Raw genomic sequence first — 26,871 nt, forward strand, 5'->3', positions numbered from 1 at the left:
AAGTCTGTGTGCTAAGAACTGTGGGTATTATCTCCGCCATTATTTGCTGATGCGGTGTCAGAGAGCATTCTAGATGAGTGGATCCCTCAGTAAACTATGCAGAAAAAAGTCCTGGGCTCACAGTGCCCGGTTCTAGTCGAGAGATAGAGACAGTAAGCCAAAAATGAGTTATGTGTGGGGCAGGGATCAGTGATAGAAAGAGAAACTAAGTTGAAGGAAGAGACAGTGGGCACTTGGGCTGGTTGGCACAGGCCTCTCTGAGGAGATGATATTTGAACAGAGATCTGCAAGAAATGAGTAAGTAGCCATGTGGATAACAGAGAAAAATCATTTCAGCCTGGAGAATCAGAAAGTGCAGATTAGACCCTGGACTTGAATGTTCATGTCTGGGAGTTTGGGGAAATGTGAGGAAAGCAGCATGGTTCAGGAAGCCGGCAGGTCACCAAGGGGAGGAAGGTGGGCAGAGCAGGTGCCCAGCTTACGCAGGACAATGTGGGTGGCCCCACTGCTGGTGAGGGCCATGGGTTACGTTCTGAGTCACGTGGGAAATCACTACAAGGCTCTCAACAGACCAGTAACATGTTCTAATTTAGAGGCCTCCCTAGTGGCTCAGCAGTGAAGAATCTGGCTCTGATGCAGGAGACACGGGTTTGATCCCTGAGTTGGGAAGATTCCCTAGAAAAGGAAATGGTAACCCACTCCAGTATCTTTGCCTCGGAAATCCCATGGATAGAGGAGCCTGGCATGCTACAGTCTATGGGATCACAAGAGCTGGACATGACTTAGCAACTAAACCAACCACCATCATGTTTCAACTAAAGTTTTAGAAATATTGCCCTGGATGTTTTATAGAGGATGGATTTTAAGGAGGTAAGCATCTAAGATGAAACAGATTCAGGCAGCTATTTCAATATACCAAGGCAGAGATGATGGTGGTTTGGACTCCCATGGTAGTGATAGAGATGGTGAAAGGTCAGCTTGCGCATATATTCCATAGGCACAGCTAACAGGATTTGCTGATGGGTTGAAATGGCATTCCAAAGAGTAAAGTTTTCTCCATACCTGGCTCCAGAAGATAAATGCTTGGCCAAAGGGACAGCAAGGACCAGAGTAATCCCAGAAAATGTGATCATGTCGGCACTTGGGATTATGGAATGACCGAGATGCTGGGTTGTGTGTTAAGTAACAAGGCACATCTGAAGAGCCTAATTTAGCATCCTTCAGTACATACAGGCCTCAAAGGCAGGTAAGCCACAAGGCAACACCATGCAACACATGGGAGATGGTTCACCTATAATTCTCTGCCTCCTGGTAGTTAACCAAGTCAGAAAGAAAGCCCCCTGTCTATAGGCTTTTTAAAACAGGCCCTGCAGCCATATGATGACAAAAGTAGAGTAAGGAAAATGCAGCTTTGCCCAAGATGAGTCGGGGAAACAAGAAAATCTGATTGGGAACTCAACCCCCTGGAGTCAAAAAATCGGCAGTCTAAGGGAAATCACGAGCTTGACTGTATCCTTGGTTGCTTTGACTGTCAGTTGTATTCAGATAATTGGCAGGAGCACCACGTCACCATAATTTTCTTTTCAGAATATGCCAGGGTTGAAAATGCTTGTTGTAACCATATCACAATAGATTCTCAGTAAGCTTTGACTATTCCAGCCACTGATTGGGGAGTTACATATCTTTTATAATAAAACTTGGCACTGCCCATGGTGATGGATCATATAAAAGACCCCAGAGAACTTTGCATCATGGGGAGCCATGCCAAACATATACACACCTTCCTTATCATTATGCAAGCTCAATTAATTCTCATGTTTAAATATGTAGTATGTAATATTTTAAAAACACTTTACTTTGAGTCTATCACTTAACTGTGAATAAATTCAGATGGACGCTTGTTCTTTCTTGGACAACATTTAAGCCCATGCTAAGGATTTCCTCCCCGCAAATCTCTTAATTGTTCATGTTATTTTCTTAGATCAATAAGAATGAACTGGCCGCACACTGTTCGTTGATCCATGCTAAAGACTATTCGAAAAGAATTTGACATTTAGGAGATAAGACCAACAAACATTTAGGAGATAAGACCAACAACAAAATTCAAAAGGAGATACTGGGATGTAGAAGTGAGTAACAGCTCCTGTTCTTCCCTTATTACCTGGTATGCGTGTCATTATCTGGTTATTCCTTCAGTCCCTTGAACTCCCTGTCTTATTCTTTCTGAATAGGTAAACTCAAAGTGGACATAAGTCTCCAGACAGGTTTATAGGCTTCCCGGTGGCACTGTAAAGAACCCTCCTGCCAATGCAGGAGATGCAAGAGATGTGGGTTCAACTCCTGGGTCAGGAAGATCCCCTGGAGGAGGAAATGGCAACCCACTCCAGTATTCTTGCCTGGAGAATCCTATGGTCAGAGGAGCCTGGTGGGCTACAGTCCATCGGGTCACAAAGATTTGGACACAACTGAAGCGACTTTGTTGCTATAGGTTGGTAGGAGTTGAAAGGAACCTCTTGGTGGTCCACAGCATCTGCTTTAAGGAACATGCGAGAGCTTCTATGCTTGGAAATTTCTCTTGATGCCTAATTCAGAACCTGAAATTTTAGCAATTACAGGTTTATCCCTTTGTGTATGAATTGTCTCTCTGAACTTTTAAATTCCTAGTGCCCTTGGAAAGGTCAGCGCAGTAAATCAATATGGATAGGTTTATTGGAGTCTTGCCTCAGTGACTAAAAGCACCAGCAATGGGAGCAGGAAAGGGGAGAGCAGTTTAGTTCAGTCGCTCAGTCGTGTCCGACTCTTTGCGACCCCACGAATCAGAGCATGCCAGGCCTCCCGGCCCATCACAAACTTCCGGAGTTTACTCAAACTCATGTCCATCGAGTCGGTGATGCCATCCAGCCATCTCATCCTCTGTCGTCCCCTTCTCCTCCTGCCCCCAATCCCTCCCAGCATCATGGTCTTTTCCAATGAGTCAACTCTTTGCATGAGGTAGCCAAAGTATTGGCTTTTCAGCTTCAGCATCAGTCCTTCAAATGAACACCCAGGACTGACCTCCTTCAGGATGGACTGTTTGGATCTCCTTGAAGTCCAAGGGACTCTCAAGAGTCTTCTCCAACACCACAGTTCAAAAGCATCAATTTTTCGGCACTCAGCTTTCTTCACCGTCCAACTCTCACATCCGTACATGACCACTGGAAAAACCATAGCCTTGACCAGATGGACCTTTGTTGGCAAAGTAATATCTCTGCTTTTTAATATGGTATCTAGGTTGGTCGTAACTTTCCTTCCAAGGAGTAAGCGTCTTTTAATTTCATGGCTGCAATCACCATCTGCAGTGATTTTGGAGCCCCCAAAAATGAAGTCTGACACAGTTTCCACTGTCTCCCTATCTATTTCCCATGAGGTGATGGGACAAGATGCCATGATCTTAGTTTTCTGAATGTTAAGCTTTAAGCCAACTTTTTCACTCTCCTCTTTCACTTTCATCAAGAGGCTTTTTAGTTCATCTTCACTTTCTGCCATAAGGGTGGTGTCATCTGCATATCTGAGGTTATTGATATTTCTCCCAGCAATCTTGATTCCAGCTTGTGTTTTTTTCCAGCCCAGCGTTTCTCAAGCAGCTACTACTAAAAGGTTTAACATGAACCCAGGAAAGGACACACAGTGGAAAGGGGGACACATCAAAAAGACACTGCTCCATCTTCCCTAAAACTGGATGTTTCACAAAAACCAAGACAGTGGAGAGCTAGACACTGGATTTAACAAGATGAAGGTAGTTGGCAACCTTGTTAAGTAATAAGAATGAAAGCCCAAACGGAATGGATTGAAGTAAGAATGGGACATTCCATTCTCCTAGTAAAATGATGCCCAGTGATCAGGAAGTAGCCGAAGACCTTGAGCTAGTCTCCAGTCACTACTGTCTAAGGATGCCTAGAATCTTTCATGTAACTACCAAAACTCAGAAGGACCCCAGTTCTTTGATGAAATACTATGCTTATGAAATTAACTGAAAAAGTAGGATTTAATGGAGTAAAGGGAGGGTCCAGAGAAGAAAATGTAAAAATCCATTCACAGAATTTAACCATAAAAGATATGGAAGACATAGGACAGTAATTTAAAAAGAAAAGGAGTCCTAGTGAAGGATATGTGTGTGATTCTTCCTAGTCCCAGGAAGAAAACAATATCTAACATTTATTGAATGTTTCCTGCATCCCAGGTACAGTTCCATGTTCCCCTCACATATTAACTCCTTTAGGACAAAACAACCATATGAGGAGGGCATTATTATCCTCTTTTTACAGAAGGAAAAATGAAGCACAGAGAGGTCGTCCACTTACTTCAGGTCACAAAGAAAGTAAGTCAAAAAACAAACACTGTATCTCAGGTGGTCTGGGTTTAAAGTCTCTGCAATTAACTGTTATGATTTAGTGGCTCCCCCCCCAAAATTATTAAGTCTCACAACAGTTTTTATACTCTCTAAAAGTGAAAAATGAAAGTGTTAGTCACATCCAACTCTTTGCAACCCCATGGACTGTACCCCACCATTCTCCTCTGTCCATGGAATTCTCCAGGCAAGAATATTTGGAATGGGTAGCCATTCCCTTCCCCAGGGAATCTTCCCAACCTAGGATTAAAGCCAGGTCTCCTGCATTCCAGGTGGATTCTTTACCATCGAGCCACCAAGGTAGCCCTTTTATTAGCACTATTACAATGCACTGTTACTTATGCACATCCAGTGTCTATGCCTCAAGTTCTCAAGACTGTGTAATTCTTAAGGGCAAGAGCTCATTCTCTTTAGTCTTCTCAAGAACTTAAACAGTGTCTGGTATAAAACATCAATGCTGAATATTTATCTCGGATGCCAGACACTAAAGAAGAGTGTCGTTCCATTGTGGGTTTATTTTGTTTTGTTTTTAGAAGGCATGAAAGAGATGTAGGAAAGGAGTTAGGGAGAGAGGGAAAAAGCAGGAGGGAGGGAAAAAAAAGAGAGGTAGGTTGGTTCTAACTATCGAGGCATCTGCCACAAAGAAAAACAGAGGGTAAAGAGCCAGTGAAGGAGCAGATATTTTATGAGAACATGAACTAGATTTTATTTTTGCTCTGCTCAATGTTTCTAAAATTCAGTCTAAGATTTAATGTAAATCTATTTGAAAGGAGTTGCTAAATTTTAACGGGAAATACTTCTTTGTGCTAAATAATCTTTATAGCCTTCTAAATTATAGCCAAGTAGCAATATCATTACAGGGCTGTTTAGCCATAGCAGCTTATGTGGAAAGTAAGGAGAAGGTGATGATGCATATCAAAATATATAATAAAGAACTTTTAAAAATCATGGGTATCTTTATTTACTCAAAATACTTTTTTATTTAGCCATTTTAATGCATTCAAGATTAAAGGGGAGAATGAAACTAACCACTGGGAACTGCAAAATGTCCGTGAAATGATAATAATAATACTGTGTACTCTTGCAGCACTCTCCAGGAGAGAAGGTCAAAGCACTTTACAACCATTAACACATTCAAGTTCACAGAAGCCTGTGGGTGTGTGGGTGGGAAGCAGTTAGAGTTCTCTTTTCAGGAAATGACCACGGAGAGGGAAGAGTTACGTGGAAATACTCAAGGCTGCAAGTCAGAGCGTTGCACTTGGGTGCACTGGTTCTCCTTGGACAGCTCATCCGGGATTCCCACTGTGCAGCAATGGAGCTTGAGAAGACCACCTGCAGCCTTCCCCTCTCCCACCCCTCAAGGACCCTTCATCTCACAAGACACCCAGAGAAAATGTGTGTACACTGAAGCACCCTGGAGAGGGGGATCTGATCTAACCCAGTGCCTCACCCATGGTACAGCCCGGCCCCCGCAAGAGGCGCTTATATAGCCTCTGCTTGAATGCATGTGTGTGCGCGCGCTATGTTGCTTCAGTCACGTCTGACTCTTTGCAACCCTAAGGACTATAGCCTACCAGGCTCCTCTGTCCGTGGTATTCTCCAGGCAAGGATACTGGAGTAGGTTGCCATGCTCTCCCTCCAGGGGATCTTCCCGACCCAGGGATTGAACCTGTCTTCTTATGTCTCCTGCGTTGGCAAGCAGGTTGTTTACCACTAGCCCCACCCGAATACCTGGGCTCATAAGAAGCTGACACTCCTGTGGCAGTTTCTTCTGAAGTTGACCTGCTATAAGCAGAAGAATGAGGGCAGAGACTCTATTAAGGACTTGTTGACTGAGGGAAAATTGGGTAGAACTCGGGAACCAAGGCAACTTTCATAATTCATGAGTTCTCTTCAACTCTCCAGTGCTAAATAGACTTATCCAGAGATTAGTCACTCATGTTACTGCTGCCAAACTATTCTCTGCCTTTCAGGTTGCTTTTCGGGAGAGAGACAGGAAGGACTGGGAATAAGATCACGCTTATGACACTGGTTCCAGGAAGAACCACTGCAGGCAGCTCAATATTCTCTATGGTTTGAATGCTCCCAATTCTATAAGGAGCCCTTCCTCAACCCTGCCCCTGACTGTGAGCTTCAGAAACTCTGCAGCAGGCTTCTAGTTCTTTACATATGCAATACCAATGGGATCTTCATGACGAAGTCAAGTAACATCTTTTGAGTGACAGAGATATGCCAAGCTCTGAGGAAGTGCTAAGGCATCTTCAGTTTCAAATTAATAGACTGGTTTAAATGGAATTGCATTTAGAATCACTCCAAGTTTTTAGAGATGGGGGTGTTCAGCCTGAAATCCAGGATACCTCTGGACATCAAGGTCCACTCCTTCGTACAATCACTAGAGAACAAAGGTCTGTTCCCTGGTCCACTTGAGACCCATTATGTACAATGTATTGAGACAGAAATGGTCAGGAGTCCAGCAGTACATAACACATGATCACTTGGAGATGATGATGATGCTGAGAGATGAAAATATCATACCAAGAATGAGATAATCTAACCTTGTATAGGAAAAGTCATAAGGTAGGTGTATGCAAGAAGCACTCTAGGATAATGCTGATGGTCAGGCCTGCAGAAGCTCAGAAGAGGGAAGGATTCCTAGAGGAGGAGGGGATTAAGCTGATTCTTGGACCATGGGTAGCAGGTACAGTCGTGGAAAAGAAAGAAGCTATGTGTTTCTGTTTTATGATGTATCCTCATCACCATGAGCAGAACATTTCCTTAATGAGTGAGTGAGTCAGTGAGAGAGTGAGTGTGCAAGTAAAGACATCCCAGGGGAAGAGTCTGTCAAGGATAAAGTGAAAACTGGAAGATTCACTCACTCTTCAGAGAGAAGATTAGTTATCTCTAATAAGTCTGTAATATATCAAATGGTGCTCGTGTCAGCAGTGTTGATAGGGAATAAAGGAACACAAAGAAAGAGTCTAAAATATCACACCATGATTTGTTTCTACCTAAAAATGGATCGGCAGGCAGTAACCACTAAATAAATGCTAGCTGACTTGAATGAGCTACCACTCTGGAAAACTGGCCACCTTAAATTTAGCCCTGCAGTGCTACTGTGAGGAGCTGTGGACTCCTCTGCAAGCCCCCCAGAATCACAGTGGAGTGAGACTACATCAGTCTGAATCAGGGCCCAACTCTGAACAGCTGGAAATGCCAGGCTTCAAGCCTAGACTTCACCCTTGCCATCAGTCCCACCCCCACCTCACACTAGAAGAGCCGATCCACACGGGTATCTCACTACTAGAGGTGAGAAGCCATCTTCATGTGGCTGGAGATAGGGGTGTTTAACATTGTCTAAGTGGATCATGATGGAGAAAACTGATACATATTATAGCAAGTCTAAAAGAGATTCCCTTCTGATTATGCAAAAGGAAGGGTTAAACATAAAGAAGACTGACTTCAGATATAGAAAAATATTCTCCAATTAATCTCTCCTATTCTATAATATCATCTCTCCTAATCTCAGCCTCTATCGAGACATAGGAGGTGATGATTTTGGAAATAACATCTGTTTGCTTATTTCTTTTTAAATAATCATTTCATTCTTTTTTTTTTATTCTTTTTTAGTGATGTATAGTTTCTGTATAGCAAAATGCAAAGTCTTAATTACTGATACACACAACAGCATGGATAAACAAAGAAATTATGTTGAGCAAAAGTCAGGACAACAGAGGACTTAGTGTATGGGCACTTTTATGAAGTTCAATAAGCAAAGAAACAATTTATAGTGATACTTGTTTTTAATTGAGGTTATCTAAACTTTCTTCTCCTTGAAGATACCAGTGACTGGTTATTTCATTTAATTTGCATTAAAATTGTTTCTTCCTTAAATGAATATTTGACATGACCTTGAAGATTGCTCCATAAGGTTATATAGTAGAAGATAGATTGTATTCAAGGATGATGTTCAGTTTCTTCTACTCTTTTCCTGCATCAAAACCATAAAATCAAGGATTTTCTAATAGGATGAGTCCATTATCTTGTCCTGTCTAAAGGTTACATTTCCCAGATTGAAATGTTAAGATTAAACAGACGGTCACAGTGGCAAAGCCTTCACCAAAATCCACATCTCCCAACTCACAATTCACATTATCTCAGGAAAAGACAAAGAAGGTCTCTCTCTATACAATTGTATGTGTACACACAAGTTTCAGCTGATTTCAAACTTTAGTCAGTATCTGCTCTCCCTCAGAAGAGTTTAGCAAGGTGAAGAGTTCAGAAAGGTATAAGAAATATCTATTTTCTTTATCTGGATTTACTTAGAATCCCCCAACATAATCTAAAGGGATTTTAAAATGTGTGGCTTAAGAACACTGAAGCAGGTAGACTCAAAATCAAACTCACATTTAATTTGGGTATTCCTGCTTAGAGTGATTTGTGTCTCCTGTAACTCAGGTTTAAAGCCAAATAAAATGGGAAAGATATTTATCCAAAGTGCAAAGCCAATTTGATAGCTATGGCATGGGAAGTTATTGACACCATAGTAAAACTCCAGCTAGCACATTCATTTTTTAAAGATTTTATTTCAAATAAAGCATAAACCTTCCACTTACTTAGCCAGATAGACCATCCTCTTAAGTAATGCAGCTCCCACCTCCACCATAAAGTTGTTTCTCCGCCCCTAATTGTGTCTCTGGTTGATGAATACTTGTCGTGTGCATTATGTATACTGTTTTGTTACAGTCCTCACACCGTCATGTGTCAGCAGGAACATCTCAGGTATTTCGGTAACTTTGTAAGTCTTATCTCACTCTGAACTATTTAAGAGCAGGAAACATCTTATTCTTCTAAGCCTCAGTTTCCACATCCATAAAATGGACATAATATCAGTATCTTAGGGTAGTGGTAGGGATTATATGTCTGGATAGCCTAACATCTGTTAGAGTGCCTGGAATATACTCTATTTTAGTGAATACATGAGTTTGAGTAAGCTCCGGGAGTTGGTGATGGACAGGGAAGCCTGGTGTGCTGCAGTCCATGGGGTTGCAAAGAGTCAGACATGACTGAGAGACTGAATTGAACTGAATACCTGCTACAGTGCCCAGAATATACTCTGTTTCAGTGAATGGCAGCTGGTATCAACAACAACATGAGCATGGGTCTCAATACATTCCTAAAAGCATATAGTATATAAAGAAGATCTGTACCCATAGAAGAAGTATAGAATGCTTAATGCTGCAGAGACATCTGACCTAACACAATTCCCCAGACATAGCATGGCCCTGAGAAGTAGCTCATCTAGCTCCTGGCTCAACACTTGAAGTGATGAGCAGCTCATCATTCCCAAAGCAGCCCCTTCCAAAGGTGATGCTCTCGAACCAGAAGCAGGCCCTCCCTGTGCTGACATTTGCATCTTTGAGTTTGGAAAACATTTCTCGCATGAATCAGTAGCTTCTCCTCATTAAACTCTACAGAGGTGACTAATGTTGAAGGCTTCCCAGCTCCCCAGAGCCTGATGGACTCTTGATGCCAAATAAACATTGTATTAAGTTACCAAGGCCACTGTTTACTCCTGGTCTTTGTTCAAGTAGCCATTTCCTGTCTTGTTTCATTGAACAGAATATTTTCCCAGGTCCTGCTTGCCACAAAATCTGCCCCTTTGTCCCTGAGCCTGGGTTAATAGTCTTTGAAAATCTAACAGATTTTCACAATTTTCATAAATTCTGGCTTTTCTGGCCCCTGAAACCACAAAAAAACCAAACTATTAGTGTGCTCTGAAGTAGACCTTGTTGTCACAGAGAAAAGAGTGACACCACTTTCCAAGTGGGATACAGATGGGAGCTATTTTTTTATATAGTTATCTACATAGATTATACTGATTCATTTTGTTTGCAATAAAACTGAAATACTACTAATAATTATTTTTATCACAACTCTGATCTTCTTTGGCTCATGGCTTAGTGAATATATATATTTATTTCAAAAATCAATATTTAATAAAGTTATCAGTGTCTGGGTCCTGAATTGAAGCCTCCCCTTCCAAACACACACACACATAAACACACACACACACACACACACACACACACACACACACTCGTACACTCTCCCACCTTCTCTTTTGAGAAGCTGAAGATATTGCTGCTTTCTGCTGGCTGGTCACAGCTTTCCATTTTAAAAAGCGGTGCCTCCCTAGAGTAGCTAGATCCCCAAGTGCTAAGTGTTTTATTGTTCTAAACCATTGTCGCTACTTCTATACTCCTGCAGTCAAGGTCAGCAAGGTGTCTTGCTTTGGCACAATAGTATCATGGAGGCTCATTGGCATCATGCCCTGCTGTATACAGTACCTCATTTCTGCTGGGCCTCCTGTCCTCCACGTGGGTCACAAAGCAAAGACCAGAAATACCCCCCATTCGGGAGCCAGTGCTATTTCTTCCACCATTAGTTTCCATTTCCCACTTGCACCAGGAATTCTTAAAAAAAAAATCCCAACTCACTTCAAGAAGAAATGTGTAAAGAAACAGAATAAACCACCACACGAGATGGCATTTAACAACCTGCTCCATGAAGCCTGTGCTGTCAGTGCCTTGCTTCCCACAAACACTACAGGCAAAGGCACCAAAGGCATCTCACACAGCAGAGTCGGCTGTGAAGCGCTCTCAAGTCCCCAGCGAGGACGGAGAATCCCCAAACCACTCAACAGTTTTCCAAAATCATCACAGACTCCCAAGTTATACCTATGACATTTATCATACGGCTGGCTCTCCAGGCAAACGCAACAATGATGAAAATAGCGTCAGTAACGATAATGATGATAGCTAATGTGGTTTTGTGCATCTTACTATATACTCTACACAGAACTAAGCATCAGATAGAAAATTGAGAAAAAGAATTCACTTATGTTTACAAATATTTATATTTATCACTTTCATTCTCTGTTCTTTCCTGAAGATCTAAGTTTCAATCAGATGTCCTAGCCTTTTATGATGATGATGAACTTCCTTTATGATTTCTTGCCATGTACATCCACTAATGGTAGATCCCATTATTTCTCTTTTATCTGAAAATGTCTTTATTTTCACCATCGTTATTAAAGGATATTTTCACTGGAAACAGAATTCTAGCTGGACACAGTTTACTTTCTTCCATTATTGGCCTTTGGCCTGCATAGTTTCAGATGAGAAATTAGTCACCATTTGGATCACTGAACCCTCCCCTTATTATGTAATGCCATTTTTCTCCAGTTGCTTTCATATGTTTTTCCTTAGTCTTCATTAGTTGCATTTGATATCCCTGGGTGTGATTTTCTTATAGTTATATTTCTTGAGTTTGCTGAGCTTCCTGAATCTCTAAATTTATGGCAATTATTTCTTCAAATAAACATTAAGCCCCATTGTCCCACCTGTCCATATGTTAGATAATTGACTCATGTTAGACAATGTGTAATTGTCCCATAGATCCCTGAGGTTTTGTCAATTTTTTCTCAATATTTTATCTATATTGTTCATATCAGATAATTATTGATTCTCTATTTTCATATTCACTGCCTCTGTCTTTTGTCACTTCCATTCTGCTGTTAAATTCATTCAATGAACATTTTAATTCCAGGCATTCTATTGAAAGCTCTAAAATTTGACTTTCTTACAGTTTTTCTTTCTCTGATTAAATATATTACCTTTTCATTCATTATAAACATTTTTCCTTGAATCATTGGGCATAGTTGTAAAATCTGTTTTAAAATTCTTATCTGCTAATTTCATCATCTCTGCTGTTGTCATTTTTCTTGAGAATGAGTCATACTCTTTTCTGATTGTTTGTAAGTTGTGTAATGTAAGCATGTATCCTGGACATCATGGGTACAATGTTATAAAATCTCTGGATTCTGCTATATTCATGTAAAGTGTATAGTGTCATTTTCTCCTGGCAGAGTTTAAATGGCCTCCTGTCACTAATTTTGTCTCTTAGGTTGCATCTAAAATATTGATTCAGTTATTTTGTTCTTGGCCTATATTAAATCTATTTTTGCATATGCAAGTTTTAGGGATGAGGCAGATTTTTGAGCAGAGTTTATGCATGCTATTTAGAACTGCCCCTCTCTGGACACTGGCTTTCTGGGATCCTCCCTCTTATTCCCCAGTGGCTATGATTGCCCAAAGTTTGTCTTCTGGGGGACCAGAAAGCCAAAGGTTTTGTATTAGAGTTTTAGACACTCCATGTAGCACCAACTGTGGCCTGGCTCAGTTTAAAGGTTGTAGAAGCAGACAACTCACTCTGTGCTTTTTCCTTCTTCCAAATGTCAACTCTCCTCTAAAATGCTCCTGTTCTTGTTCACATTCCAGGGTCTTTAAGTAATCACTGTTTACATTTTAACCAGAGTTTATACTTGTTTACTGCAAGAGGGTTGGTTGATAGAACTTCCTGATCCATACTGTTCCACTAGTCTGTTTTGTTATATTGGACAGTTTCTGAGGGCCAGTTGTTTGACATGAAGGTTTATTTGACTCTTGAATACACTGTACTGCATGTATTAAAAGATTGGATGGATGTATAGAAAGCATAAGTGCATAACCTGTAGAATATTGCCATGGTAGCTGTTGGTACCCTTATAGTTAATTAATTCAACTAGAAGATACTGAGTGCCTACAAAGAGTGCTTCAGTCTGTTGGACACCAGACAAACAGTTGTGAGCAAAATAAACACAATTCTACCCTTATAGAGCTTTGCATTCTAGCAAGGGTAGAAGCAGCAACCTAAAAATTACCAAGATATTATAGTACAAAAAATTGTAACAAGTCCTAAAGTAAAAATGCAGACTGTCATTCAGTATATATTGAGGTTGATTAGGAAAAGACTTTGGGACCATGCTGTAGAATTAATGAAAATTTACTGTGCAAAGATTTTTAAAAGGAGCATGTTAGAAAGAAGAAGGTTCAGGTACAAAGGGATTGGTTTAGGAAAAAGCCTGAAGTGCTTGAAGACTGGAAAATAATCAGGCTAAAATTGCCATAGCAAAGACACGGGATGTGAATGGAATTGTCAAAACCAATCATGCAAGACCCACAGTAAGGCTACTGTTGTCTATATTATGAACAATGGGAAACATGAAAGATTTCACCAAGAAAGCAATATTGTTAGGCTTGGTTTTGTTTTTCTTTCCCTGAAAGAACACTGTGGCTATAGTGGAAAATGCACCAGAATTTGTGTCTGTATACAGAATAGTAAGTGTTATTTAGTGACCCCACAGAAAACATTGGTTTCTTAAAGCAGGGTGGTGGAAGTAAGTTAAACGGAAAGAGAGGGACATAAAAGAATTTTAGTAGTTCAAATCTTCCAGATGGTTTATATCTGAAGGTTGAAAGAAAATAAAGAACCAAGAAAGTACTAGATTTCTCCCTCCTGTAATTGGATATATGTTTGTGTCATTCACTGAAATAGTTAGATTCAGGGGAAAGAAGATAAATTTAGTCTTGAACTTGAGTTTGAGATACCTTCAGGATATCTGATAGAAGATGCCACATCAGCAAGCAGATATATGGGTTCAAGGCCTAGAGTTTAAAATTTGGAAGCCAGTTCCATATAAATAACAACTGAAATCATGAAAATGAATGAGATTATTTAGGAAGATAGTTTAGAAGGTAGAGAAATGGAGGCCACACTGTGGGCAAATGTTTGCAACTTAAGCCAGGCAGCTACAGGGAGGCCTATGTAGCAAAGGAGGGAGATAGAAGGAAAGTTGGTGTGTGACATCATGGAAGTTAAGAGTAAATAAATAAATAAAAGAAAGGGGGACCTGTTAATAGAACCAAGTACTTATGAGATAGTAGGTTAAGGACTAAAACATTGTCATTGAATTTAATATCATATAAGTCAAAGGTCACCTAGGCAAAAATATTTTCTACAAAGAGAGACAAGGGTGGGAGCCAGATTAGAGTGAGCTAAGAATTGAATGCAGTTGACACTATATGAAAGGTGAAGGTTAACAATACTTTAGAGGATTAGGAATGAGACACAAAAAATAATGTCTGAAAAGTTAAGTGCCATTTGAGAGATGCTATAATATATAAAAATAGTTACTATTTTTTTTTTTTTTTTTTTATTAAAGACAGGGGACACGTCAGTGTTTCAATGGTGATGGGAAACAGTAGAGTGGGCAGAGATGAAGATGAAAGAAAGAGCAAAGTCATGTGGGAATGGGAATATAGCCACAAGTGGAGCTGGGTCTTACACAAGAGGAAGGCTATGGGACCGTCCTGGTGGTGCAGTGGCTGAGACTCCAAGCTCCCACTGCAGGGGGCCCAGGTTTGATTCCTGGTCAGGGAACTAGATCCCACATGCCACAATTAAGAGTTTATGTGCCACAACAAAGATTGAAGATCCCACGTGTCCACAGCTAAGACCCAGTGCAGCCAAATAAATAAATAAAAATAAATATTCAAAAAGAGGAAGGCTCCTTTATAGCTATGACTGGAGGAAAACAAGAATTGAAGGCAGAATCACTGCAGGCTTACATGTGTGTACAGTGTAGCTAGCAAAATGTAACGGATATATCACCTGTGTTATCTTCATTTTCTTTGCGAAGTAAGAAGCAAATTCATTTGTTGAGATTGAAGGGAAGAGGAGGTGAAACTAGGTTTGGAAGGAGTCAAAATGGTTTAAAACATGAGTATAGAGAACAGGAAATGTTTAAAATGTAGAATTGCTGTAAGTAAAGAAGGCCAATTTAGGATTTCAGATCACAAATGTATAGTGGACCCAATCTATCTGTTGAATGATTTTCCTGCAGGAATGTGCAATTGCTAGTGTAGACAGCAGGTAACCTGGATGTTGGTTTCACCTATTTCCCAGATGGTTTAATCTGAAGTCTGCCCAGCTAGGTAAATCCATATACACCATGCCTTTCCCATATTTTTATCATCATCTACAAGAAAGAGAACTAATGCTAACTGTAGAGGGTTTCCCTGGTGGCTCAGACAGTAAGGAATCTGCCTGCAACGCAGGAGACCGAGGTTCGATCCCTGGATCAGGTAGATCTCCTGGAGAAGGAAATAGCAACCCACTCCAGTATTCTTGCCTGGGAAATTTCATGGACAGAAGAGCTTGGCAGGCTACAGTCCATGGGGTCACACAGATTTGGATACATGACTGAGCATGTAGTATCTTACATTCATTCAGGAATCTTCAAACTTTTGTCTCTAGAGCCCGCGCTAGAGTTTTAGGAAATATGTGTACCCCCTTCCATAGTGTTCAGTGCATATCTACATATTTTCCATCATAAGACTATGGGGTTGCAAAGGGTGTAATTTCAGAGTATTATGTTCTGGATGTACTTTATTTTTTTTAATTGGTAAACATCTATTTATTTATTTATTTTTTTTATTAGTTGGAGGCCAATCACTTCACAACATTTCAGTGGGTTTTGTCATACATTGATATGAATCAGCCATGGATTTACACGTATTCCCAATCCCGATCCCCCCTCCCACCTCCCTCTCCACCCGATTCCTCTGGGTCTTCCCAGTGCACCAGGCCCGAGCACTTGTCTCATGCATCCCACCTGGGCTGGTGATCTGTTTCACCATAGATAGTATACACGCTGTTCTTTTGAAATATCCCACCCTCACATTCTCCCACAGAGTTCAAAAGTCTGTTTTGTATTTCTGTCTCTTTTTCTGTTTTGCATATAGGGTTATCATTACCATCTTTCTAAATTCCATATATATGTGTTAGTATGCTGTAATGTTCTTTATCTTTCTGGCTTACTTCACTCTGTATAAGGGGATCCAGCTTCATCCATCTCATTAGGACTGGTTCAAATGAATTCTTTTTAATGGCTGAGTAATATTCCATGGTGTATATGTACCACAGCTTCCTTATCCATTCATCTGCTGATGGGCATCTAGGTTGCTTCCATGTCCTGGCTATTATAAACAGTGCTGCGATGAACATTGGGGTGCACGTGTCTCTTTCAGATCTGGTTTCCTCAGTGTGTATGCCCAGAAGTGGGATTGCTGGGTCATATGGCAGTTCTATTTCCAGTTTTTTAAGAAATCTCCACACTGCTTTCCATAGCGGCTGTACTAGTTTGCATTCCCACCAACAGTGTAAGAGGGTTCCCTTTTCTCCACACCCTCTCCAGCATTTATTGCTTGTAGACTTTTGGATAGCAGCCATCCTGACTGGCGTGTAATGGTACCTCACTGTGGTTTTGATTTGCATTTCTCTGATAATGAGAGATGTTGAGCATCTTTTCATGTGTTTGTTAGCCATCTGTATGTCTTCTTTGGAGAAATGTCTGTTTAGTTCTTTGGCCCATTTTTTGATTGGGTCATTTATTTTTCTGGAATTGAGCTGCAGGAGTTGCTTGTATATTTTTGAGATTAATCCTTTGTCTGTTGCTTTGTTTGCTATTATTTTCTCCCAATCTGAGGGCTGTCTTTTCACCTTACTTATAGTTTCCTTTGTAGTGCAAAAGCTTTTAAGTTTCATTAGGTCCCATTTGTTTAGTTTTGCTTTTATTTCCAATATTCTGGGAGGTGGGTCATAGAGGATCTGGATGTACTTTAAATATGTGCTAATTTGTCACAACTTTGGAGCTGAAAATGTACCTCAATATTCAGATATGCCTCTTTTTATTCTGCTTTGCTTTACTGTACTTTAAAGATACTGTTGTGCTTACCTCATAGCTCATTCATAAAATAAATGTCTGTGGCAACCTTGTGTTGGGCAAGTCTATCAGTGCCATTTTTCTTCTCTGTCACATTTTGGTTTTTCTTGCAGTATTTATACATTTTTCATTATTATTATATTTTTTATGGTGAACTGTTACCAGGGATCTCTGATGTTACTATCTTATTTGTTTGAGGACACCATGAACTGCACCTATATAAAACAGCAAACAATGAATATGTGTTCTGTGTGTTTCTGCTCCATGAACGAATCATTCCACCATCCCTCAACCTTTCTTCAAGCCTCCCTATTTCTTGAGACAGAACTATATTGAAATTAGATCAATTAATAACATACAGTGATCTCTAAGGGTTCGAGTGAAAGAAAGAGTCAGATGTCTCTCCCTTTAAATCAAAAGCTAGAAATGATTAAGCTTAGTAAGGAAGGGATGTCAAATAACAAGATAAGTCAGAAGCTAGAACTCTTGCACCAGTTAGCCAAGCTGTAAATGCAAAGGAAAAGTTCCTGAAGGAAATTAAAAATGTTCCTCCAGGGAACACATGAATGATGAGAAAGTGAAACAGCCTCAATACTGAGAGGGTTTTGGTGATCTGGATAGAAGACGAAACCAGCCACAACATTCCCTGAAGCCAAAGCCCAATCCAGAGCAAGGCCCTCACTCTCATCAGTTTTATGAAGGCTGAGAGAGATGAGGAAGCTGCAGAAGGAAAGTTTGAAACCAGCAGACGTTGGTTCCTGAGGTCTAAGGAAGAAAGCATTTCCATAAAATAAAAATGCAGGGTGAAGCTGCAAGTGCTGATGTAGAAGCTACAGCAAGTTATCCAGAATATCTATCTAAAATAAGTAATGAAGGTGGCTTCACTAAACAACCAATTTTCATTGTAGACAAAACAGCCTTATTGTGGAAGAAATACGATCATAGCTAGAGAGGAGGAGTCAATGCCTGGGAAGAAAGCTTTAAAGGACAGGCTGATTCTCTTGTTAGGGGCTAGTAGAGCAGCTGAAGCCAATGCACTTTCATCATTCTGAAAATTTAGGGGCATTAAGAATCTGTCAGTGCTCTATAAATGAAGGCTGAATGACAGCATGTCTGTTTACAATATGGTTTACTGAATAGTTTAAGCCCACTGTTAGGACCTACTGATCAGAAAGAAAGATTTCTTTCAAGATATTATTGCTCACTGACAAAGCACTTAGTCATCCAAGAGCACTGATGAGGATGGACAAGGAGATTTGTGTTGTTTTCATGCCTGCTAACACTACATCCATTTTACATCCCATGAATCAAAGAGTAATTTCAATTTTCAAGTCATATTCTTTAAGAAACATATTTTGTAAGGTTATAGCTGCTATAGAGAGTGATTTTACTTTTGAACCTGAGCAAAGTAAGTTGAGAACCTTCTGAAAAGATCAACTAGCCCATACCATTAAAAACACTTAGGACTCATGATACAAGATGTAAAAATGTCAACATTAATGAGAATTTGGAAGAAGTTGATTCTAGCTCTCATGGATGACTTTGAGGGGATCAAGACTTTATTGGATGAAGTAATTCAAATGTGGTGGAAATAGCATGAGAATTAGAATTAAAATTGGAGGCTGGGGACTTCCTGTTTGTCCAGTAGTTGGAACTTCTCCTTCCAATGCAGGGGGTGTGGGCTTGATCTCTGGTCAGGGAGCTAAGATCTTACATGCCTTGCAGCCAAAAAACCAAAACATAAAACATAATAATACTGTAAAAATTTCAACAAAGGTTTTTAAAATGGTTCATACTTTTAAAAAAATCTTTATTTTTAAAAAAAGTGAAAGCTGAAAATGTGACTGAATTGTTGCAGTTTTCTGATAAAACTTGAATGGATGAGGAGGTGCTTCTTATGGATGAAAAGAAAGTTTCTTGAGATGGAATCTACTTACAGTGAAGATGCTGTGAAGATTGTTAAAATGACAACAAAAGATTTAGAACATTACATAAAATTAGTTGAAAAAGCAGCAGAAAGGTTTAAAAGGATTGACTCCAATTTTGAAAGAAGTTCTAATATGGGTAGAAGGCTATAAAAAAAATACTCCATGCTACAGAGATATAGCTTGTGAAAGGAAGAGTCAGTCAATGAGGCAAACTTCACTGCTGCCTTAAAGAAACTGCCAGGGGCTTTGCTGGTGGCTCAGTGGTAAAGGATTCACCTGCCAATTCAGGAGACACAGGTTTGATCCCAATCCCTAATCCAGGAAGATCCCACATGCAACAGAGCAACTAAGCCCGTGTACCAGAGCTATTGAGCTTGGGCTCTCCAGTCCACGCTCTGCAGCAGGGGAGCCACCGCAATGAGAAGTCCATACACCACAACTAGAGAGTGGCCTTCACTCACCTGAACTAGAGATAAGCTCAGACAGCAAAAACGACCCAGCACAGCCAAAAATAAATAATAAATAAATAAATAAAATATTTTTTAACAATTGCCAGGAACTCCCTGGAAGTTCAGTGGTTAAGGACTCTGAGCTTTCACTGCCAGCATTCAGGTTTACTCCCTTGTTGGGGAACTAAGATCCCATAAGCCTCATGACAAGGCCAAACACAAAAGCTGCCACAGTCACCCCAACCTTCAGAAACCATCACCCTCATCAGTCAGCAACCATCATCAAGACAAAACCCTTTACCAACAAAGATCTCAACCCACAGGCTTAGACAATGGCTAATGATTTTCAGTAAAAAAAAAAAAAAAAAGTTTAGAAAATTTAACTAAATACACTGTTTATATAGACATAGTGCTATTGCACACTTAAAGGACTACAGAATAGTATAAACATAATTTTATATTCAATTAGAAATTAATAAATTTGTGTGATCCTCTTTATTGCAATATTTGCTTTATTGCAGTGGTCTAGAACTGAACCAATAATATCTTTGAGATGTGTGTGTGTGTGTGTGTGTATACGTATGTATATAGTGCATAATGCATGCATGCTTAGTCATGTCCGACTCTTCGCAATCCAAGAGACTGTAGCCCACCAGGCTCCTCTGTCCATGGGATTCTGCAGGAAAGAATACTGGAGTTTATTGCCATTTCCTTCTCCAGGGGATCTTCCCAACCCAGAGACAGAACTCGAGTCTCATGTGTCTCCTACAATGGCAGGTAGATTCTTTATCATTGAGTCACATGGGATATACACAGATACACACAAACACACATATACACACATATAGATACATACACACACAGAGTTATGTATCTGTATGTGTGTGTATACACACACACACACACACACACACACACACACGATATACATAGCTTCCACTTGAGCTAATTGGCAAAATAAAGTTTTGCATCCACTCAATCAAATAAGAATTGCTGTATTTTTTTTGTCAAAAACAAAGACTGATTTCAACTCAGAGTTCAAATAAACTTGTTAATAAATGACTTAATGTCCAGCATCTATCTTCCAAGTTCTAATTCAAATAAAGATTGACAGCTAGAAAAAGCATAAAGCATTGCCAAGGGCTTGTCACCTGGCTACAGCAGGGCCCCACAATTCTTGCTTTGCTTTCTCAGGACTTCTCTCTGAAGCAAGATCTTTCCCTCTGGCCCCTTGTTTGTGGCTCAGAAGTTTTTACCTCCCAGGGCAATAAACCAGAGTAAGAATCACTATAGGTAGAAAATGGAGTCTTCTTTATAAAGTGGAAACAGGGAAATTGTGAATGGGAAAATGGGAAAGGATGGCAGTGCAAGGATTCTAGAGCATCAATTTTAGGAAAAAGGATAAATGAATCTCAAAACTGATTTCCTTCAAGTATACACCCCCACAGAGCTCTGGCCAGTATGTGCATGTGACCAAGTAAATGCTGATTCCAGCTGGAAGAATGCCACTTGACATCACCTTTCCCCAATGTGTGGAAAAGCAATCCATATTCCAAGAGTCATTTAAGCTGTTTAGTTCATGGAAACTTATAAAGTCCAGAAATGTCAATATTGGAAACTAGGAAAACATCTCCATGTCTGAAGTCTGTCTTCCATTTGCAGATAAGAAAACTGAGTCCCAGGGAGTTGAAGTCGTGACCTTAGTTGTCAAAAATGGTTCTTTTAGAACAATTTTAAATAAGGTTCAAAGTCTAAATAAAGGTCTAAAAATACCCACGAATAAAACTCCCTATCCATCCATTCCAGACACAACTAAGCCTCTTTTTGCTCCAAGAAATATATACAAGAGAGATACAGTAATAATTTAGAAATATATCCTATCCTTAAGGAACTACGAAAAGACAGAACCTGTACACAAGCAGTATAATTCACGAAAGTACATAAAAACAGAAATGTGAATAGAGAAACAGTGCCTGATGGCTTCAGAGAAGCTTACGGGGGTCTGGCTTTAAACTTCTGTAGAACACCCGGCTGTGAATTGATCTCTAGGACCACCACAGTGCTGGCTAAACACAGAATAGGAGAGGAATCTCTTTCCAGTATTCCCAAATCTCTCTCTCTCTCTCTCTCTCTCGTGTGTGTGTGTGTGTGTGTGTGTGTGAAGTCGCTTCATTTGTGTCTGACTTTTTGTGACTCGATGGACTCTAACTTGCCAGGCTCCTCTGCCCATGGGATTCTCCAAGCAGTAATACTGGAGTGGGTTGACATTTCCTTCTCCAAGGGATCTTCTTGACCCATGGATCAAACCCACATCTCTTATGTCTCCTGCAGCGCCAGGTAGGATCTTTACTACTAGCGCTACAAAACCAAAGTCTTTGGAGAGCAAAGACCAACTGGACCAGTTCTGAATTACCAGTCACTGACTGAGGACTGGGAAACCAAAAGTCAGACCCAACCTTTCTCCATCTCAGGAAGTGTGAGGGCTGTACATCTTCTTACACACAACCCTCCAATGATCAGCACTGGAAGGTGAGGAGGGTGCTCTAACAGCAGAAAGAGGAGAAGGAAGTACCTTTGAAGATGCTAGAAAAATAGGATATGTATAGTTAAGTAAAAAAAAAAAAATTTTAAGTCCTTCAAAAACAACTTTCCAAAAGTCTGTAGTTTAATACCTATGGAGTATAGAGTATAAACAATGCTATTGAAGAGTCTGACCTTTTTCAGCAACAAAAATCAACATCTCACTCTCCCAAACCCTCATAGCATTTGTCATTGCCTCTCTTTCAACATTGATCTTGGTCTGGCTAAACTGGGGCTTATACTGGTATTGGACTCTTTCCCTACTTCTAGATTGTGAGCTCCTTGAATGAAAGACCTGGGTCCATCTCAGTTTTTTTATCGTCCTATAACTTGAGCACAAGATAATTGCTCATTTGACCTACAATATAAGACCAAGAAAAAAAAAAAATATATATATATATATATACACACACACACACAAGACCAAGAAATCAATTGGTACCACACAGGGAACACAAAGGTCTTCTGCCAAAACCCCAAACTGGCCTCCAAACAGGCTAAAGTATCCTATAAACATTTATTTTTCCCTAAGTAGGGTGCCATGCTCTCCTCCAGGGGCTATTCCTGACCGAGGGATCAAACCTGTGTCTCTTGCATCTCCTGCATTGGCAGGTGGATTCTTTACGACTAGTGGCACCTGGGAAGCCCTTAATCTATGCTAGTAAGAACACAGTGTAGACCACAACTACAGAGATGTGGCCACTAAGTGAAAAAGAAAAGTGAAAGTCACTCAGTCGTGTCTAACTCTTTGCGATCCCATGGACATAGTCCATGGAATTCTTCAGGCCAGAATACTGGAGTGGGTAGCCTTTCCCATTTCCAGGGGATCTTCCCAACTCAGGGATTGAACCCAGGTCTCCCACAATGTAGGTGGATTCCTTACCAGCTGAGCCACAAAGAAAGTCCAAGAATACTGGAGTGGGTAGCCTATCCCTTCTCTAGAGGATCTTCCTGACCCAGGAATTGAACCAGGATCTCCTGCATTGCAGGTAGATTCTTTACCAATTGAGCTATGAGGGAAGCCCAAAGGAAAAAATTGTCTTACTATGTTTATTTGTGTGTGTGTGTGTGTGTGTTGTGTGGCTGGGGAGAATGTTTACTTGGATTTAACCCAAAGCAAACTTTTTAAGGCAGGCTGGACACTCTGAGGAATTCTAGTTTGCAATAGAAGAGCTAGCAATCCCTTCTCTACAATCTCACAACCAGGTTTCACTCCACTGCCAACCCTTAACTTAATTTTTTTATCTGTAATTCAATGAGAGGTTTTGCTTCCAAATCACTTTCAAATCCTCCAGCTGCGCTTTCTCCTGGTGCACGATAGGTACATTGCCTTCCTATTAAATTATCACCCTATTTATCTATTTTTCTATATTAAAGTCTGGTTAGCTGCTCTCTCCCAATGCCCTGGGGCTGGGGCCCTTCCTTGGCAGACGCTACCATTACTTTCTCAGTAATAGCACTAGGTGGACTCATTAAGTTTCAATATTAAACAAGCTGTAGGAAACTTTGGAGTTTCTTCCACAAAAGAGAAATGAAATCTTGATATACCTATAAATATGTGGTGTTTTCAACCCTATCCCAAACTGTTTGCTGCATTTTAATGCATATTAATATATGCAAAAGAAGCTTGAGAAAGAAAAACTGTGGCTTAGTGAGTGTTAAGAATGACAAAATCCAAGACTAATTGAACCCCATAAGGGACTTGCAGATAATTTTAAAGGATAAATTCTCTGCCTCCTCACCTTATTACTTGAAGGAAAGCTAGTGCACATGGAGAAAGAAAAAAAAAAAGAGCTAGAGATAAAATGTTTCCCCAAAGTCATCTGATTGGAAGCTCCATTACAACAGCACAGAATGCATTCGCTCTTCATTGGACCAGCAGAAGTTCCACCTGGATATGCACATCAGGTGTTTATCTGAGCAACAGAGAGGCACTCCTGACCTCCCTTCAAGAAAGAACAAATCCCTTTGGCTTGAAAAGTGATGTGCAAGCGCTGCTCCACCTTTGGGTTCGATACCAACTTGATGTCTGAGTGGGGTGAATTAAGAGTCTGTGATTGGTAAATTACCTGAAACTAACACAACATTGTTAATCAACTATACTTCAATATAAAATTTAAAAAAGAGTCTCTGGCTTCATTGCACATTGGAGAGCTTCATGCCTCACCCTTCAGTCTCCAGCAGAGTTTGTATTGCCAGCTCAGTCTCTGAGTGGTCCAGAATTCACAGAAGAAGGCAAGTAAGGAGATAGCCAAGTAATTACAACAGAAGATGTTGAAAGGGAATTATTTTATACTAAATTACTATATCCTTATAAATGAATGGGATTATTTCTGGGGGAAAAAAAGAGAAAATTATGTTTACCCAAGTGGAAAGTTTTATTTTCAGTCATAAGCTGAGGCTTCATATCCCATTAAGTAGCAAAGGGAAATAACTCTTTTAACATATTCTTCTTCCTGTCAATTTTGATTTAAAGAAAACAGAAGAAAAAAAAAAATTAACCAGGGCCACAGGTCAAAGGATTCTAGCTTTCAAAATCAGAATTCTACTATGGATGTTTCAAGGAAATAGTGGTAAGTTCTATAGGAACCTGTTGACACCAGAGGAGCTTAAATGGGTCTCCATGCTCTCCATCATCCTAGCTGATCATCCCTGCCTGGGATGCATACTGCCTCTTCTCATTCTCTCCTTGTAAAGTAGGTGAGATGATTTAATTTCCATCAGGAGCTGCCATGTAGGAAGGACCGCCTTCACACACAGGCAGGCAGGCAGGGTAAGTGGTGGGGAGGGAAGTGCTACACAGTGTAATGGGGACACACATCGGCCCCAGTGGACGAGCTGCTCTCCCTACAACCACGTGGCTGCATCCATTAGGGAGAACACTGGCAGACACAGTGGAGGGGCGGGAGCCTCACTGACTGGGAAATTTGGAAGCAGCAGCAGCAATGGGAGCAGGCAGAGCTCAAACATCCACTGAAATGAAAGGTTTCAGGCAGCCTGTTGTAATAGGGCCTCCCTATAAATGAGAGTCACTTTAGAATTGACCAGCTTCTCCCACCTGGTTCAGAGGGAATACCACCGGCATCTATGCTGGTAACATTTTCTTTCCCCCTGAGTCCTTAAGAATTGAAATCTACAGAAAAATATTTCAACAGCTATGGTCCAGAAAATATGCACTCCCCAAATGATTATTACATCATTGGCTTTAGTTCAATTCCTTAGGGGTTCCTGATCAATATCCTGGTTAAAAAAAAAATTTTATGACTCAGAAAGAAAATAAAGCTCTCTAAGTAATTCCACCAACCCTTCTCTGATGGTAGCATTTGTTCATAATGACAGTGTATTTTCAGATAAATTCTGGGATCTTTTCCCTTAAGGGTGTTACTGAACTGAGTATATTAAACTCCTTCCCAGATGCACAGTAACTCCTTCTCTTCATCCATCTTGTCTTTTCTCAAGGGCTGTTCTTTCCAGTCTTTGATATGTTGTTCACCTTGTTACTACCTATCTTGTCAGGCATTTCCTCTGTGGTTTCCGACATTTCATGCATCATTGCTCCCTATGTCTTTTTCTTACATCTTTTGCTTCCTAAGCCTTGAATCACCTTTTGGTGCAATATTTCATGATACTCATTTTTCATGCAAATTTGCAATTTATTTCCATTTCCTTTCTGATAACACCACATTTCACACTCTTTAAGATACTGACTGGGGATCCTTTTCCAGAAGCATCTCCCATGAAAAGAAGGAGAGGAAGAAAAATGATGTGTCATCCTCATAAAGCCAGTTTATACACCTAATTGATTCTAGAAGATGATATACTGACCAAAAGTAAAGGTGAAGCTTTTGGTCAGTGATGAAGATGAACAGGACTGCATATGTGCAGTTAATCTGCAAAGGAGAGAGGGTTTGTCTTTCTCTAGCATGATCAGTATTTTCATCCTTGGACTCAACCTTAAAGTTTTTGCTACCAACCAAGAGTTAAACCCTCTTTAAAAGATGGTCTTCAAGGTTAGCAGACTTGGAGATAAAGATGAGTTATAACTCAAAGGTGAAAAATCAAGAGGTCCTTAGCAGAGAAGAAGGAGATGTGTTTTAACTGAGTTTCAAAGCCATATGGAGAGCTGATGAGGTGGAGAAATGTAAGCAGGATGTTTTTTCCAGATGGTGGGCACTTGAGTTGAGGAGATGAATTTTGTAGAGGACAAGGACTCAGGGAAAAAGGAGTTCAAAGCCTTACAAAATTGAATCTCAAGGTCGAAGGAAATGAAGTATTCAATTGTGTGTCTAGGTGAAGAGAGTCTAGGTGAAGGAGGTGAGATGAGTAACCAGCTGGTGATATCCAAAAAATGTATCCATATTTGTAAAATTAAAAGGATATAAGGGAAACTCACTGATATAACAACAAAAATTCCATGTGTTCTTCTGGAATTAAGAATGGGTGATCTACCTATAGAAAGCCTACTTAAATAGCAGAAAGGACACTCAGTAATTTTTTTTAAAATGCGGTCCCTAAACCACCTGCATTAGAATCACCTGAAGTTGTTCTTCAAGAAACAGAATCCCAGGCCTCAATCCATGTACTGCTGGGAGGAAAAAAAAAAAGAAGCCTTTTGTTTGGGAGAATTTCTCAAAGTTCATCAGGCAATATTTATGGTCATGAAAAAAGAAAATACTGCTGATAAAAAATATACTACAGATAGATCCAAATACATAAGGGAATGTTCCTGGTGCCTCATCTCCCAACTCGTGGCTGATTTTGAAGGACACTAAAATATACTAAACAACAGAAGCAAAGATCAAATGCCACAGAGTATTACTTGAATGGATACTATCATATAAAGGGGCTACAAAATCTTCACTA

The sequence above is a fragment of the Dama dama genome, chromosome 11, assembly GCF_033118175.1.
Source record: "Dama dama isolate Ldn47 chromosome 11, ASM3311817v1, whole genome shotgun sequence".
NCBI classification, from domain to species: Eukaryota; Metazoa; Chordata; class Mammalia; order Artiodactyla; family Cervidae; genus Dama; species Dama dama.